This window comes from Siniperca chuatsi, linkage group LG2, assembly GCF_020085105.1.
Source record: "Siniperca chuatsi isolate FFG_IHB_CAS linkage group LG2, ASM2008510v1, whole genome shotgun sequence".
NCBI classification, from domain to species: Eukaryota; Metazoa; Chordata; class Actinopteri; order Centrarchiformes; family Sinipercidae; genus Siniperca; species Siniperca chuatsi.
The window spans coordinates 27,845,897-27,859,899 of NC_058043.1; the positions used below are offsets into that span (position 1 = coordinate 27,845,897).

The following is a 14,003-nucleotide window of genomic DNA, read 5'->3' on the forward strand; positions in this document are numbered from 1 at the left end:
GCAGTCTAACGTTAGCCCTATTATGAGACACTTCGCTGAGGTACTTGTGGATAGCTAGCCATGTAGCCAGCTGCATTGAGCTCAACCGTTATGGTACTGATGTAAATATAAAAATCTGAAAATACTTATGATCATACAGTTGTTTCAGTACAGGGGAACTGTTGACAATCTGACAGCTGCCTTACTGTAATGCCCACACAGTCACAGTGTTGTATAATGTTGTCATAGTTTTGGGGGTATTGTCCTGTTTCCTATTTTACTTTGTAGTGTTCTCCTCTCCTCATGTGTCTTGTGGTTTTACTTCCTGTCTTTGTTTGCTTTCCCTCCAGTTTAGATTGTTGACCCCGTCTTGATTGATTGCACCTGTGTCTCGTTGTCTCCCCAACCTAAGTGTATTTAGTCTGGGATTTTTCCTTTGTTCATTGTCACTTCGTTGTCCTTGTCATGTGCATTTTCGGTTGTACTTTGTCCCTGTGTCAAGCATCCTGGCATTTCTTATCTGTGAGTTCTGTTGAGTTGATTCTTTGTTCCCTTGGACCTTGCCTGGATTATGGAATTTTGAACTTTGCCTGCTCCCTGTCGGATTTGTTTGCCTAGTTGGACTGATTCCCTGGTTTTGACCACTGCCTGCCTGAAACCCGTGGAAGCCTTTATTCTTTATTAAATCATTGCACTTTACCAGCCTGCCTCCGTTGCCTGCATTTGGGTCTTATTCCTTGTGTTTACTGCTCCCTTGCGTGACAACCACGCGACAAATGTATATATTTTATTCAGAGCTGAGGATGAATCCATGTTGTCTAGAGATTGCTGTCTCTGTCCTTACATTGATGACAGATTGATCGTGAAAGCAGTCATGTTGTTGAAGTAAACCTGCCAGCGAGCAGGCTCAGAGTCAGTTAAGTTACCTCTCTTTCTGGAACGGAAAAGAGTTTCCCACATATCACTGTTAACAAACTAGTTAAGTTTTTACTAAACCCTCTGTCTGAAACAATTCAATTCAATTTTATTTATAATAGCGCCAATTCATAACAGAAGTTATCTCATTGCACTAAACAATAATGTTTGGATATAGAAGTTGTTTTTTTATTAATTCAGGGTTGTTGTTTGTTGGTCCACATTTGAGCCACATGATTCTGCAGGAGAACTCGTCCAAATGGTTTTAATTTGTCATACTATCACGTTCAGAAGAGGGCCAAAACAGGGCAACAGGTAAAACGAGGAATCTGGCCTAATTGCAGACACAGAGACAGAGCTGGTTAAGTTCAATGATTTAATGATGGATGAAGGCTTACATGGATGGTCAGGCAGGCAGAGATCAAAGGCCAGGAAAGTCAACACGACAGTATCCCCCCCTCAATAAAAAGTCTCAAAGAACCAAGTCGAACTGGGTGGGTGGTGGGAGGAGGGGGTCTGGAGGAGGGACTCAGGGGCAAGTAACCTGGGAGCAGAAGAATGGAGATCTGGACCGTGGCCGAGCAGGAGATCTCAGGTGGATGGCCTGGGGGCTGGATAGGTGCGGAGCAGAAGGCCTCAAGCGGACGGTCTGATGCCTGGACAGATGGGCAGAGCAGGTCTGGACGACAACCTGGACACTGCTGATGTAGATGGAGCCACTCAGGAGGGCGACCAGGAGGCTGACCACATAGGCGGAACCCCTCTGGAGGTCGGACTGGTGGCCGGAGGCGAAGACCAAACCCCTCTGGAGGTCAGTGGCGAAGGCAGAACACCTCTGGAGGTAGGGCAGGACGCCAGCGGCAAAGACGGAGCGCCTATAGAGGTTGGGCTGGAGGCCAACATTGAAGACAAAACCCCTCTGGAGGTCGGCGGCGAAAGCGGAACCTCTCTGGAGGCCAGGCAAGAGGCCAGCGACGAAGGCAAAACCCAACTAGAGGCCAGGCAGGAGGCTAGTGACAAGGGCAAAACACATCTCGAGGCCAGGCTGGAGGCTGGCGGTGAAGATGAAACCCCTCTAGAGGCCAGGCTGGAGGCCAGTGGCGAAGGCAAAGCTCTTCAGGAGGTCGAGCTGGTGACTGGCAACATGGCTGGTGATCAGGACCGGGGTCTAGCCAATGGAGTGCCAGACCAGAGACCAGCAGCTAGAGATCTGAGCAGGAGGCCGGCAACAGGGCTGCAGAACTGGAGACAAGTGGCAGGGCAGGCAAAATGTTGCTGCAGCTCAGGAGGTTCAGGATCAACTCTGCTGCAGCTCAGGAACAGCAGATTGCTGCAGCACTGGAACAGGAGATGACTGCAGCTCAGGAACTGATGCAGGTCAGACTCAGTGGATTGCTGCAGCACAGGAACTGGAGATTGCTGCAGCTCAGCAGAAACAGCAGACTGCTGCAGCTCAGCAGAAACAGCAGACTGCTGCAGCACAGGAACTGGACACAGCAGCAGCTCTGCAGGAACTGGACACAGCAGCAGCTCAGTGACAGGAGACAGCTGCAGCACAGGAATAACGGATTGCTCCAGCATAGGAACAGGGGACAGCTGTAGCTCAGGAACTGGTGCCTGCTGCAGCTCAGCAGGAAGCAAGAGACTACAGAGGCTCAGCAGGATCAGAGGACTGCTGCAGCCCAGCAGGGGCAGAAGATTGCTGCGGCCCAGCGGGGACTTGAGATTGCTGCGACCCAGCAGGAGCAGAAAGTTGCTCCAGCCCAACAGGATCAGGTGGCTGTGGTCCAGCTGGGAGAGGACGTGGCTGTGGTCCAACCCAGACAGGACGTGGCTGCAACCCAACCGGGACAGGACGTGGTTGCGGCCCAACCAGCAGAGGACGTGGCTGCGGCCCAACTGAGACAGGACGTGGTTGCAGACCAACTGGAACAGGACGTGGTTGCAGCCCAACTGGAACAGGACATGGTTGTGGCCCAACCGAGACTGGGTCTCGGCAAGGCTGCCAACTGGATACCAGGAGAAGGAGTTGGCCAGTCCACAGATGGAGAGCCAGAAGCTGGAGTCAGCCGGACCGCAGTCTGGGGACCAGGCAGGACTGAAGTCAGCTGTGACACTGGACAGCTGAATCTCTGTGGCACTGGGCAGCTGAGCCTCTGGGGCGCTGGGCAGCGGGACCTCCATGGTGCTGGGCAGCAGTGAGGATCAAAAGCTGACTGTACTAGGCTTGGACCGGACCGACATGGTGGCAAGGTGACCCAAGGAGAGGTTTTGTCTTCTGCCATGAAGACAGGAAAACTGGCTGATACTCCGAGGACCTCCCCGGGCCAGGCGGGTGCCCAGGTACGGGTTTGGGGATGGAGCCGGCTCAGGACTTGTAGGCTGCAAGCTCACAAACCCAAGCCTAACCGACAGGTTAGCATGCTGGTCACTAGTATGCTGATGGCTAGCATGCTGGGGTGCAGACTGGTGTGCAGGCCAAGTCGCAGGCTGGACGCTAGGATGCTGGTTGCTAGCATGCTGTAGGCTAGTAGTCCAGTTCCTAGCATGCTGGAGGCTAGCAGTCCGGAGGCTAGCATGCTGGCAACTAGCTGGCTGGTAGGCAGAGATCAAAAACAGGAAAGTCAGTCCAAACAAAGGCAACCAAATCTGTTAAGGAGCAGGCAGAAAATCCAAAGTCCAATGAACAGGCAAGGTCCAAAGAAACAGTCCAAAACACAAGGACCAAACACAGGGGAAATGGCTGGAATGTAGTCACACAAACCAAGATGAACGGACAAGGAACAAAGGAATCACAGAGAGTAAATACACAAGTGGGGGAAGATAATTAGACAGGTGAAACTATTCAAGGCGGGGCAAACAATCAAAACTGGCAGGAAACACAGGAAGTGAAACTACATAACACATGAGGAGAGGTGAGTATACAAAATAAAACAGGAAAACATAAACCAGGTCATGATACATATACCCGTCTACAAGCCTACGATGTGTCCGTGACAAAGTTCCGCATGGGTTCAGTTCACGAAGCATTCGTATTACTGTCTCCCTTTTAACACAGAGGCTATGTTTCTGCTGTAAAGTCAGCCAGTTCTGTATCCAAACATTTGTCTGCGCTCTAATAGTATGATTCTAAAGGGTAAGCTAGCCACCCCGTCTCCTCAGTCCTAATTCTTTCAAGCGTGCTCCCTGGTCCCATGGGACATTTTAATGTCATGATAAGTTGAAAGCATATCAGGAATTAGGTTACATCATGTCCTTTGTTAAAATATTCTCTTATGATTTCAATCTCCTCTTCCAGCCTTTCAAACTCAGTTTAAGATTTGTGCAAGGACCTTGCCGAGAGCAGTAGGCTAGGTTTGGCTTGGCTATACAAACAGGAAATGACATTAAACTGTCTACAGAACTTGGGTTCTGTCCAATCACAAACAAGAAGTGCTGTCCCTCTTTTTTCCGTAATCTAAAATGTTGTTGTGTTATGTGAAATGTTGTGTTTTGTGAAATGTTGTGTTTTCTTAAATGTCGTTGTGGTTTCTGAAATGTTGTTGTGTTTTGTGAAATCTTGTGTTTTGTGAAATGTCGTTGTGTTTTGTGAAATGTTGTTGTTGGGATAAACAAGAGAAAAAGATAGCTAATTAATTGATTCAGTCTCATAAAATACACTAAACTATCAATTTGGAACTCAGATTAATAATAAAATGAATAACTATAACCAAAATTACCATTAATAGCTAGTAGGTTGAAGGATTTGGAGTTCAACATAGAGGTTGGCAAATGATTCACTCTTGAGAGAACAATGGCCGGTGACCCTTTTATTGACCTGGTGACATCATGGGTCACAGGTCAGCCAGACCAATAGTAGCTGGAAGATGGGTCCATGGGGGGAGTTCACACCTACATGTGAATACCTGGAGAAATGTGGGAGACTGAGTTCCATGGCTCTCCTTTGTTTACAGAACAAAAGAGCACATGGTCTCCTAATAAAAGATCAGTTAAAGTCCCACAAATGAATGAATTCAAATGGTGGAGTGCCTGTGATCCCAATATTGTTTTGTTTTTTGAAATGTCATGTTTTGTGAAATGTTGTTGTGTTTTGACTCTCAGGGCCACCATGCTATGAGCTGTAGTTGAGCTGTAGTTGAAACTCACTCACTCACAGTTGTTTACAGTTATGTGATTCCAATGACACTCGAAACGCTAAAATCCTATTTTGAGGTCACAATGACCTTTGACCTTTGAGTCAAAAGTGTCACCTATTCAGTGTCTGACCAACTGTGAAATCTGGTCACAATCTCCCCTTCTGTTCCTGAGTTATGGTGCTGAGTAATGGCCAAAAAAGTACAAACAGTAAAGTTGACCTTTGACCTTTTGGGTAAAAAAGTCATCACTTCATCGTTGTATCCCATTGAACATCTGTGTGAAATTTTGTCATAATTATCGCATCAGTTCTTGAGTTCTGGCCAAACGTGTTTGTCAAGGTCATATTGAGGTCACAGTGACCTTTGAGTCAAAAGTGTCACCAATTTATTGTCTGACCAACTGTAAAATATGGTCATCAATTCTTGAGTTATGGCCAAAAACTTGTTTTGTGAGATCACAGTGACCTTGACCTTTGACCTTTGACAACCAAATTCTAATCAGTTCATCCTTGAGTCCAAGTGGACGTTTGTGTCAAATTTGAAGAAATTCCCTCAAGACGTTCCTGAGACATGGGACGGACGGACAACCCAAAAACATAATGCCTCTCACCATGGCTATTGCCAACACGGGGCCATAAAAGCAATATGTGCAAGTATGTCTGTGTATAAAAAAATATAAGGTGTTCTTGACTCCTCTCCAGTCCCACTGGCTCTGAACTCCCAGCTCACGCGGAGGAAGCCTGATGATTAAAGACCCAGCCTGCCGTTTACTTCTCCCAGATCTCTGCATTTCACCTGCCGCCGGCCAAGGCTATCACCTCTAATACACTTCCCTCTCTCCAGATGATAATCTGACTTCCTGCCTTTTTGTCAATGTCACTTTAATGGCTCTCATCCCATTCATCAGACTCCCTTCCTCCCACGTAGGACTCCTCTGAGTACAGCGTCCACCTGCAGCTTCTCCCTGCCTGCCTTCACTTGCATCTAGCATCTTCTGAAAAAGACCCCGCTGTGTTTATTCATGTTCAGCAGAAGGAAAGAGCTCTTCAAGTACTTTTTTCATGTTTCAGGGGTAAGTGCTCTGTTTCAAGATGCGCTGACGATAACATCTCTGCGCTGGATTCATCTCTTTGGAGCAGGAAGTCAAGGACAGCTAAGCACACTGACCTAAAGATCCTGGTTCTCATTCAGCCAACAAAAGTACTTAGGAGGCAAATAAAAACAACAAATAAGCAAGAACAACATCATTTATTAATTATACTCTGATCAATGTATGTCCTCCTCTTTGTGTCTCTGTTGGCTTATTGCATTTTGTGTGACTCTTAGTTCTATCAGAGCAGCATCGATCAATAAATTGGATTAGACACAAGGTGAATTCACATGGTTCTTGCAAGCTCTGCTTCTAATTAGGTGGTTAATTGAGCTTGCTTCCATTGAATTATAGGCCACGACAGGGTTTCCATTTAATTAACCCAGCCTGGCTGTTAATATAGTAATGCAGTTCAATAATGGTGAACCTTGGGCGGGACACTCATAGTCATTTTTATATGCAGCTAGGGTATTTGTTTGTGCTCCTAGTTGAGATTTATTTAGTCTTAAAGTCAGCAGAGTAGCGTGTGGAAAAAACATTGCTCTTACATGACAGAAATCCCTAACCTTAATTGTTTTTTTCATCCAGTTATCGCTTGCACATTACTCTGTGAGCATGCCTTTCGCTATAATGAATAAGATTTTACTGAATGTATCAATACTTAAGAGAGGCTTTTAGGTCCGGAAATATAGGCTTCACCCAAACATACAATGCAAATGTAATGCCTGTAGTCAACATCCCACCAGATCACATGGAAGCAAAGATGCGACTGCAGCATTGTTCAGCTAAATTGCCAGAGTGCTCCTCTAAAAATAGGGCACACAGCTGAGAGCTCTGGGGGATGTGGCACACGGTGAGGGGGGAAAAGGGCTTTCACAGAAAAGCAGAAGAAAAGAGAGATTCTTCTAAAACTCCAGCAGAGGGATGATGTAAACAGTAGGCTACACAGAGAAACACATTTTCTAAATGTGGGGGAAAGAAATAAAATAAAACTGTCAACAAAGCTGCTCTAAAAACCCCTACTTGCCCTTCATATAGACTGAATTTAAAAGGATGGAGGCGTCCCACTGAGCTGGCTGCCGGTTGCAGGTCCAACGCAATTTGAGTTTTCAATTTTTGTGCCAAAAATTAGACTTTACAAAGCCACGGGAGAGCACGGGCACAGAGCAGGGATGATCTTTTTCTCTGAGTCAATGTGAATCAAAGGAATGCTTAATGATGACTTCAAGAGTGGAGCTAGGCTCCACACTGCAACTAATTTAATAATCACTGTTGATTTCTGAAGGGGGGTAAGTGAACTATCTAAGAAATAGACTTCTTCCAGAGCGGTGTAAAGCATCCCAGGAAGTGATGTGGCCTATAAACAACACATAGAATAAGGAAACACAGGGAATATTGATGTGGAAATCCAAGTGGAAAAACCATAAAGGACAATAGTTTCTCTCATGAAGTACTGCAAACAAGCTAAAGATAAAATTACATTGGACCAGTAAACTAAGGATGAAGGAATCTCCATGCATCAGCCAACTCAGATCTCAAACCGGTGCCTCAACAGACAGGACAACTGACATGCTTTATATCGAAACCTTATTAAAAAGCTAATACTATAACTGTGTGCTCCAGATGTCATCATTATAGATCCTACTGGACTAGTAGACTCTCAGACCTAATGCCACAAAAAGTCTTTTGTTAAGTTTTATGTGCTATTTATCTAAACAAGCGTGTTTTGCCATGGGACTGTAAGACCACCTCAAGTATTTAGACTAGTATTAGTATTTCATTTTTTTTGTAATACAGACTTATTTTTAAGATGTTTTTTTCAATAGGCAACATGAAAGGTATGAAAGGTAGTGTAGTATGATATTGTATATTACAGCATAGCATGGTATAGTAAAGCATAGTAGTATAGTATAGTAGCATAGTATAACAGTATAGTATAGCATAGCATGGCATTGTGTAGCATAGTATAGTATAGCATAGCATAGCACAGTGTAATATAGGATATAACAGAATAGTATAGTATAGTGTAGTATACTATAATATACTATAGCACAGTATAGCATAGCATAGTATAGTATAATGTAGTATAACAGTGTAGGAAAGTATAGCATAGCATAGTACAGTATAGTATAACATAGCATAGTATAGTGTAGTATAGTAGAGTATAGCATAGCATAGCATAGCATAGCATAGCATAGCATAGCTATGTGTAGCACAGTGTGGTATAGCAAGTGGTTTGTTGATTTGTTGATATATATATATATATATATATGTATGTATAGTATATATATATACACACACACACATATATATATATGTATATATGTATAGTATATATACTGTATATCTTTGATATTGAGAGTGTCTGTGGGCCGAGAGACAGAGACAGAACTTGGGCCATAAACTGAGCACCTGCTGGAGTCCCACGGATCATTTTGAGCTACAAAATGTGACAGCATACACCTATCTTTTATATACTGTACCCCTGTCTATTATTCTTCCTCCTGTTCATTCCCTCAAAACATTGCTTCTTTGTTATTCTCAACGTCTTCACTGTGACTGTGTCAGTGTTTTGCACAGCTTGTTTGTGAGAATTGTGTCTTTTTTTGTTTGTACTTGTTTTTAGTGATTTATTCATGGACTCTTGTAAAATAGACTTCAGTCTCAGAGGAACTGCTTTGTGAAGAAAAAGGGTGAATAAACAAAAACATCCCTTGGATGTGATGAAACAATGTGACACAACACAGCAGATTTACTTCTTTTAGTTAAGATAGTTACCTTGCAATACCTGTGTAATAATGAAATGTAAGTTATGAAAGCCATGCATCGAGTAGATAGCTGACCTTCTGGTGATGTATATTTTTCTGATGTAAAGTATGCCAGATGTTTCTGTCGTCCTTGAATTACTCAAACACTGCAGAGGTGAAGGAGACCATTGAAGAAGTGAGGTTTCATTCTGGCAAAAGGTAACAAACTGAAAGAAAATGTCAAACTGAGAGGGAGAGAGAGGATGTATTTTCCCACCCTAATAACTCATATATTTATTTATCAAGTTCCACCACATCTGTCGAATATTGTGGGAAATGTTTTTACATATTCTTGTAAGCATGCATTTCTCTTTGTCTGATCAACCTCCTGCTCTTGCTTTCAGTGTGTGATTACATTGTTCTTGGCTGACTCCCATCTCCTGGACTGCAAAGTAGTGTAGATACAGAGAAATGACCAGAAGCACTACAATCCCTTGCATAGCACTTCTCTCTCTAGTGCTGTGCCAACAACTGGCCCGCTGTGATATCCAGAATCACGGCAGGACATTTTACTGCGAGAGGGGGGAAAAAAAAGATGATATAGAGCAGAGATTCCCTACATCCTCTGGGGGGTTGTGTGGTGAGTACAGCACAAGATAAAAGAAAAGCTCAGTGTGAAACCCGATGTGCCTCTGTAGTCAGTTTTTTTGTTTGCTAAAGTGGAGCTATGCTTACTGTCTTTATCAAGAGACTATTTTCCAAGATTTTTTTTTGAATATGACACACATCTGTTCCTCTTTTCTCCACCCTTCTGCAGAGAATCTGTCAGTTTTGTGTCACTGATTTTATGTAGCATATTTTTTGCTTTGTTGTCCACTTACATATGATTTTTCCCCATCCTGCACACTTTAATGTAAGCCTGCATCTTATCTGTCTGCATCAGTATTGCCATGTTTCCCTGTGTGTCTCAGTGTATTTTTTGCCGGTCAGTCAGTTGATCAACCACTTTGGTCCAGACTGAAATATTTCAACCAATATCGGATTGATTGCCTTGAAATTTGCCACAGACATTAATGGTTCCCAGAGGATTTGTAAAAACTTTGGTGATCCCTTAACTTTTCATCTAGTGCCATCATCAGGACAAAATTTTATGACATCCCCATCAGTCTCAGCTGCTAATTAGCAAATGTTTGCCTGCTAACACACTAAACTAAGATGGTGAACGTGGTAAACATACTACCTGCGCCACTGTGCAGCACAGAGCTGCTAGCATGGCTGTAGACTATTTCTCTGTATTCTCTGCAATCATGTTATGTTTACCAGGCTTTTTGTCGCAATTTTAATGCAGATCCAATTATTTTTTTATATTTTGTCTTCATCTGTGGTGCTGAATGCTCGCTTGGGTGTTTTTGCACAGATTAACTGTGTGACCAATGCTTACTATATATATATATACAGTATATATCCATGCAAGTATGCATATAATACAACATTGCATTTACAATACTCTCCTGCTTTACCTACTAGAAACACAAAGTCTACCAGAGCATAGGGATTTGTGTGCCTTTCTGTTGCAGGAAAGCTCAGAGAACAATGTGTCGTGATTTCTCAAGGACTCCCTCTCTCACCTGGGAGAGCAGTCACACAAGTGGGCCTCGCTCTCCCCTCGCTCCCCATCTCTATACACACCACGATCGCACCTTCGTATGTGGGCAGTGAGCCAAAGCTGTGAGTCACTCAAAATAGTCCCCTGGCTTCCCAGGATCCTGTGTTGCTTCATCTTGTCTGCCTCCAAGGTATCTTCGGGGAGGCGTTGGCGTCAGCACGGCTAATTGAGCAGAGGATGTATCATCAGAGAACGGCAAATCTCCATGTAACACAGCCACAAATGAACCCTGTACAGCCTCCAAGGTCCAAGGAAACAGAGAGCTTGAGGTGTCGCTGCTGTCAAAGAACAACAAGTGAAAAATTGTACTTAAAGTGGTTTAAAAGAACTCTCTTTCCTGCTCAGAGGTGAGAATTATTTAAATGTGAATTCTAATTAATACCTGGATGTGCACAGTGGATTTTAGGCACCACTATGAAAACGAGCTGATCCGAGGTGACTTATCAGCCATCACAGGAATCTTTACACCTGTATTAACAATGTCTGGTGGCATTAAATCAGAACTCTATTAAATATTTTGAGCTTAATGACTATTGCAGGCAAAAATCAAAAGGATCTACTAATGTTGAGCAGTGAAGGTCAAGAGAGCTCAACTAGAATCCACATTTGGAATAAAAGTATCAGTATCAACTAATCCGAGTGTAGCCAGTAGTTTTTCCTTCACTCCACCTTTTACACACTACATCTCACCTAAAAAAAACGTTTTTCTCCATGATGTGCCACATTATCAGAGCTGAGTTTACACAAATCCCACTCAGGTATTAGACCCAGCCCTGAGGTCCTATGAAGACCTCTACTTCTTAAGTCTATATTGACAATTACGATTGAATCCAATGCCACCCTTTAGGAAGTACTGCGCCCTATATGTAACAAGTGAGGGGGGTGGAGGTCGCAGGTTAGATGGGCGTAGCCACTCCATTGACATTTATGCCAGAGGCCGGAGTTTGCTTCCTCTGACAGACCTTTAATGTTCTCCTTCACACTGTCAGGAATATAATTTTTATGGAGACCCAATAATTAATTATCATTGATATATTTTTAGTTTATTTTATTTTAACACGTTTTTCTTTCTGAAAACTGTTTATTTATTAATTTTACTTAATTTACTTATTACATTTCACCTCATTAAAAACAACGAGGTGACATTTACATTAACTACATTTTCATATTATGGTATCAAATGTATTAAAATGGAAGAAATAAGCAATAAACGTCGAAATCACTGTATTAAAACCCTGTAAAATATACAGAGTTTTCCAGGTACGTAGTGGTCAGAAATAGCGACTGTTAGAGCAAACCATGGAAAGCTTTGTCACCACTGAGAAACACCATCTCAGCCCTCATCACGGTCTGAGATGACCGAACCTGAGCCAGCCAAAATAACTGAAAATAGACTGAAAGCTTATTGGCTTATGGCCTTTTGTGGATTCTGTGGATAGTAGCTAGATGTCCCACACCGGAATAGCTCATCTTCAAGAAAAAACTGTCAGATGCGGCAGTGATATTTATCTCCAAATCTGCACAGCAACATAAAACAGCTGACCTTTTTTTGACTATAGGCCTATATTGTTTCATTTAATATTGATATTAGTTTATATGTGTCAAATGTGACATATGATGGTTTCAAAAAGTTTGGGAACCACTGGTAAAAAACCCGTAATTTGTTTGTAAACATAGAATGTCATTTACTCAGGCACAATACTGAGGACATGAAGCATAAAGTTATGAGCATGCCTCATCGACCAAATAATGACAGGAACGTGTACCTGAGACCTGAGGTTGGGTTGGAATGCTTTCAGCCTGTCACAGTGGGGTTCATGGGAGGAGATGAAGACGCTTCTCTGTGGCTGCCACACACACCAGGATCCCGTCCTCTCAGCCCGAGACATCATGCGAGGACAGGAAACTGAAGAGCCTCTTAAACATTTATCACAAAGTGACACTCCAGCACTCACTTTCTCTGTGAAACGTTACGCTCCAACACTGATCCTCAAGCAACCTCTACTACACTAGCCTTTACTAGACAGTGTAGCTCCCTACCTGCATCAACACTGCTTGATTCGCTGCCACGCTAAAAATCGAAGGTCTCACAGAACTGCGAGTCACTTTGAATAAAAGCAACCACCGAATGTGTGTTGCGTTAGATCCACGTCGAAGAGAGGAACAGCAGCCGGTGTTTTGCATATTTACTCCCTGAAAATTGTATGTTTCCTTAATTGACTCACAGCTCAAGCTGACGCCTTCAACCACTTACAACTGACAAAGACTGCCACCACCTCCATATGCTGCATTTGCGTGCATGCATCTCGCCAGTCGCACGACTTAAAATGCATGAGAGGAGTGCATGTGTGGCGCTGCTGTTTATAGTTTCCATGCATGTATGTGCACATTTGTAATGCTGGTGGTGGTGCACGCTTGGACAGAGAGCTGATTCCACCTCAGAGGCAGCTCAGTCAGTCAGAGAGGCAGAAAGCAGGGATGAGTACAGGGAGAGAGAGGCAGGGAGAAAGGCAGAGAGAGAGAGAGAAAAAGATGAATTTGACTCCAGGCAACAGATGCCCAATTAACATATCCCCATAATTAGGATGATGTAGAAGGATGAAGATGTAAGGGCACAGCTGTTGTTGTCCATCTCAGGCAGCGTGGAGCTGCCTGAATATTCATATGACATTTTTATGACTTTTCAATATCTTGCTGCACACTATGATGATGCCATGTTCACCAATTACACGACCTTGGTGCTTATGTTCATTAAAGATGAAGGGGATCTTATTAGTGCAAAATGAAAGGGGCCACCAATGTTGAGTCACTATAAGGGGGTTGCATTGTGCAGTGAGAAAACACAAGAAAAGGCAGGTCAACAAGAAACAGAAAAGTGTTTTGCTCTTGCACTGTCATGGGAACATGCTGTACCTTCTTTATACATGTTTGCATTTTCTGCAGTGTAAATGTTTGACTCATTTAGAATTCCCCCTACAGTAATTTAATATGTGCAAATGTGTGCAAATTTAGAACATTGTGCCAGAGTTCAAACATGTGTAATAATGTGGTTAAATGAAATTACGCTCCAGAACAACGACTGTGATCTTTAGCTCACATAGGGGAGAATAATGAAGAACGAAAAGAACCAACCACAAGCTCCAAATAGCTGTCAGCTTCAGCAGCAGAGAGCGGAGCAGAGTGCTGCACTCACTCCTCCGTCTTTGTCAGAAACTTCTGCTCCAGTAACTCCATCCGGCACAGCTATCAGGCTTTTCTTTGTGCCCTCGTGACGCAGTGGCCGGCTACTTCAACTTCCAGATCAATTATTCAGATGGCCCCCCTATAAATATCAGTCTGTTAAAAGGAGGAGATACCCATCTGAGGGGATTTGGAGTGCTGTGTGCGCTAAACTTAGACCCACTATTTCATGTTAGAGGACAAATTACTGTACTTAATCTGTGGCATGACATATGGCTTTTTGAGAGCCC

General features: G+C 43.5%; 1 protein-coding gene across 1 annotated transcript in view; it reads right to left on the reverse strand.

Annotated features, from left to right (window-relative positions):
• prok2 (prokineticin 2) overlaps window positions 1–12,455 on the reverse strand; it is a 34,702-nt gene extending 22,247 nt beyond the window's left edge. The window contains exon 1 of the mRNA XM_044175952.1: window positions 12,300–12,455. The gene's annotated coding sequence lies outside the window, so the exon portion shown is untranslated. The remainder of the gene's footprint in view (window positions 1–12,299) is intronic.
• Window positions 12,456–14,003: the final 1,548 nt, after the last annotated feature.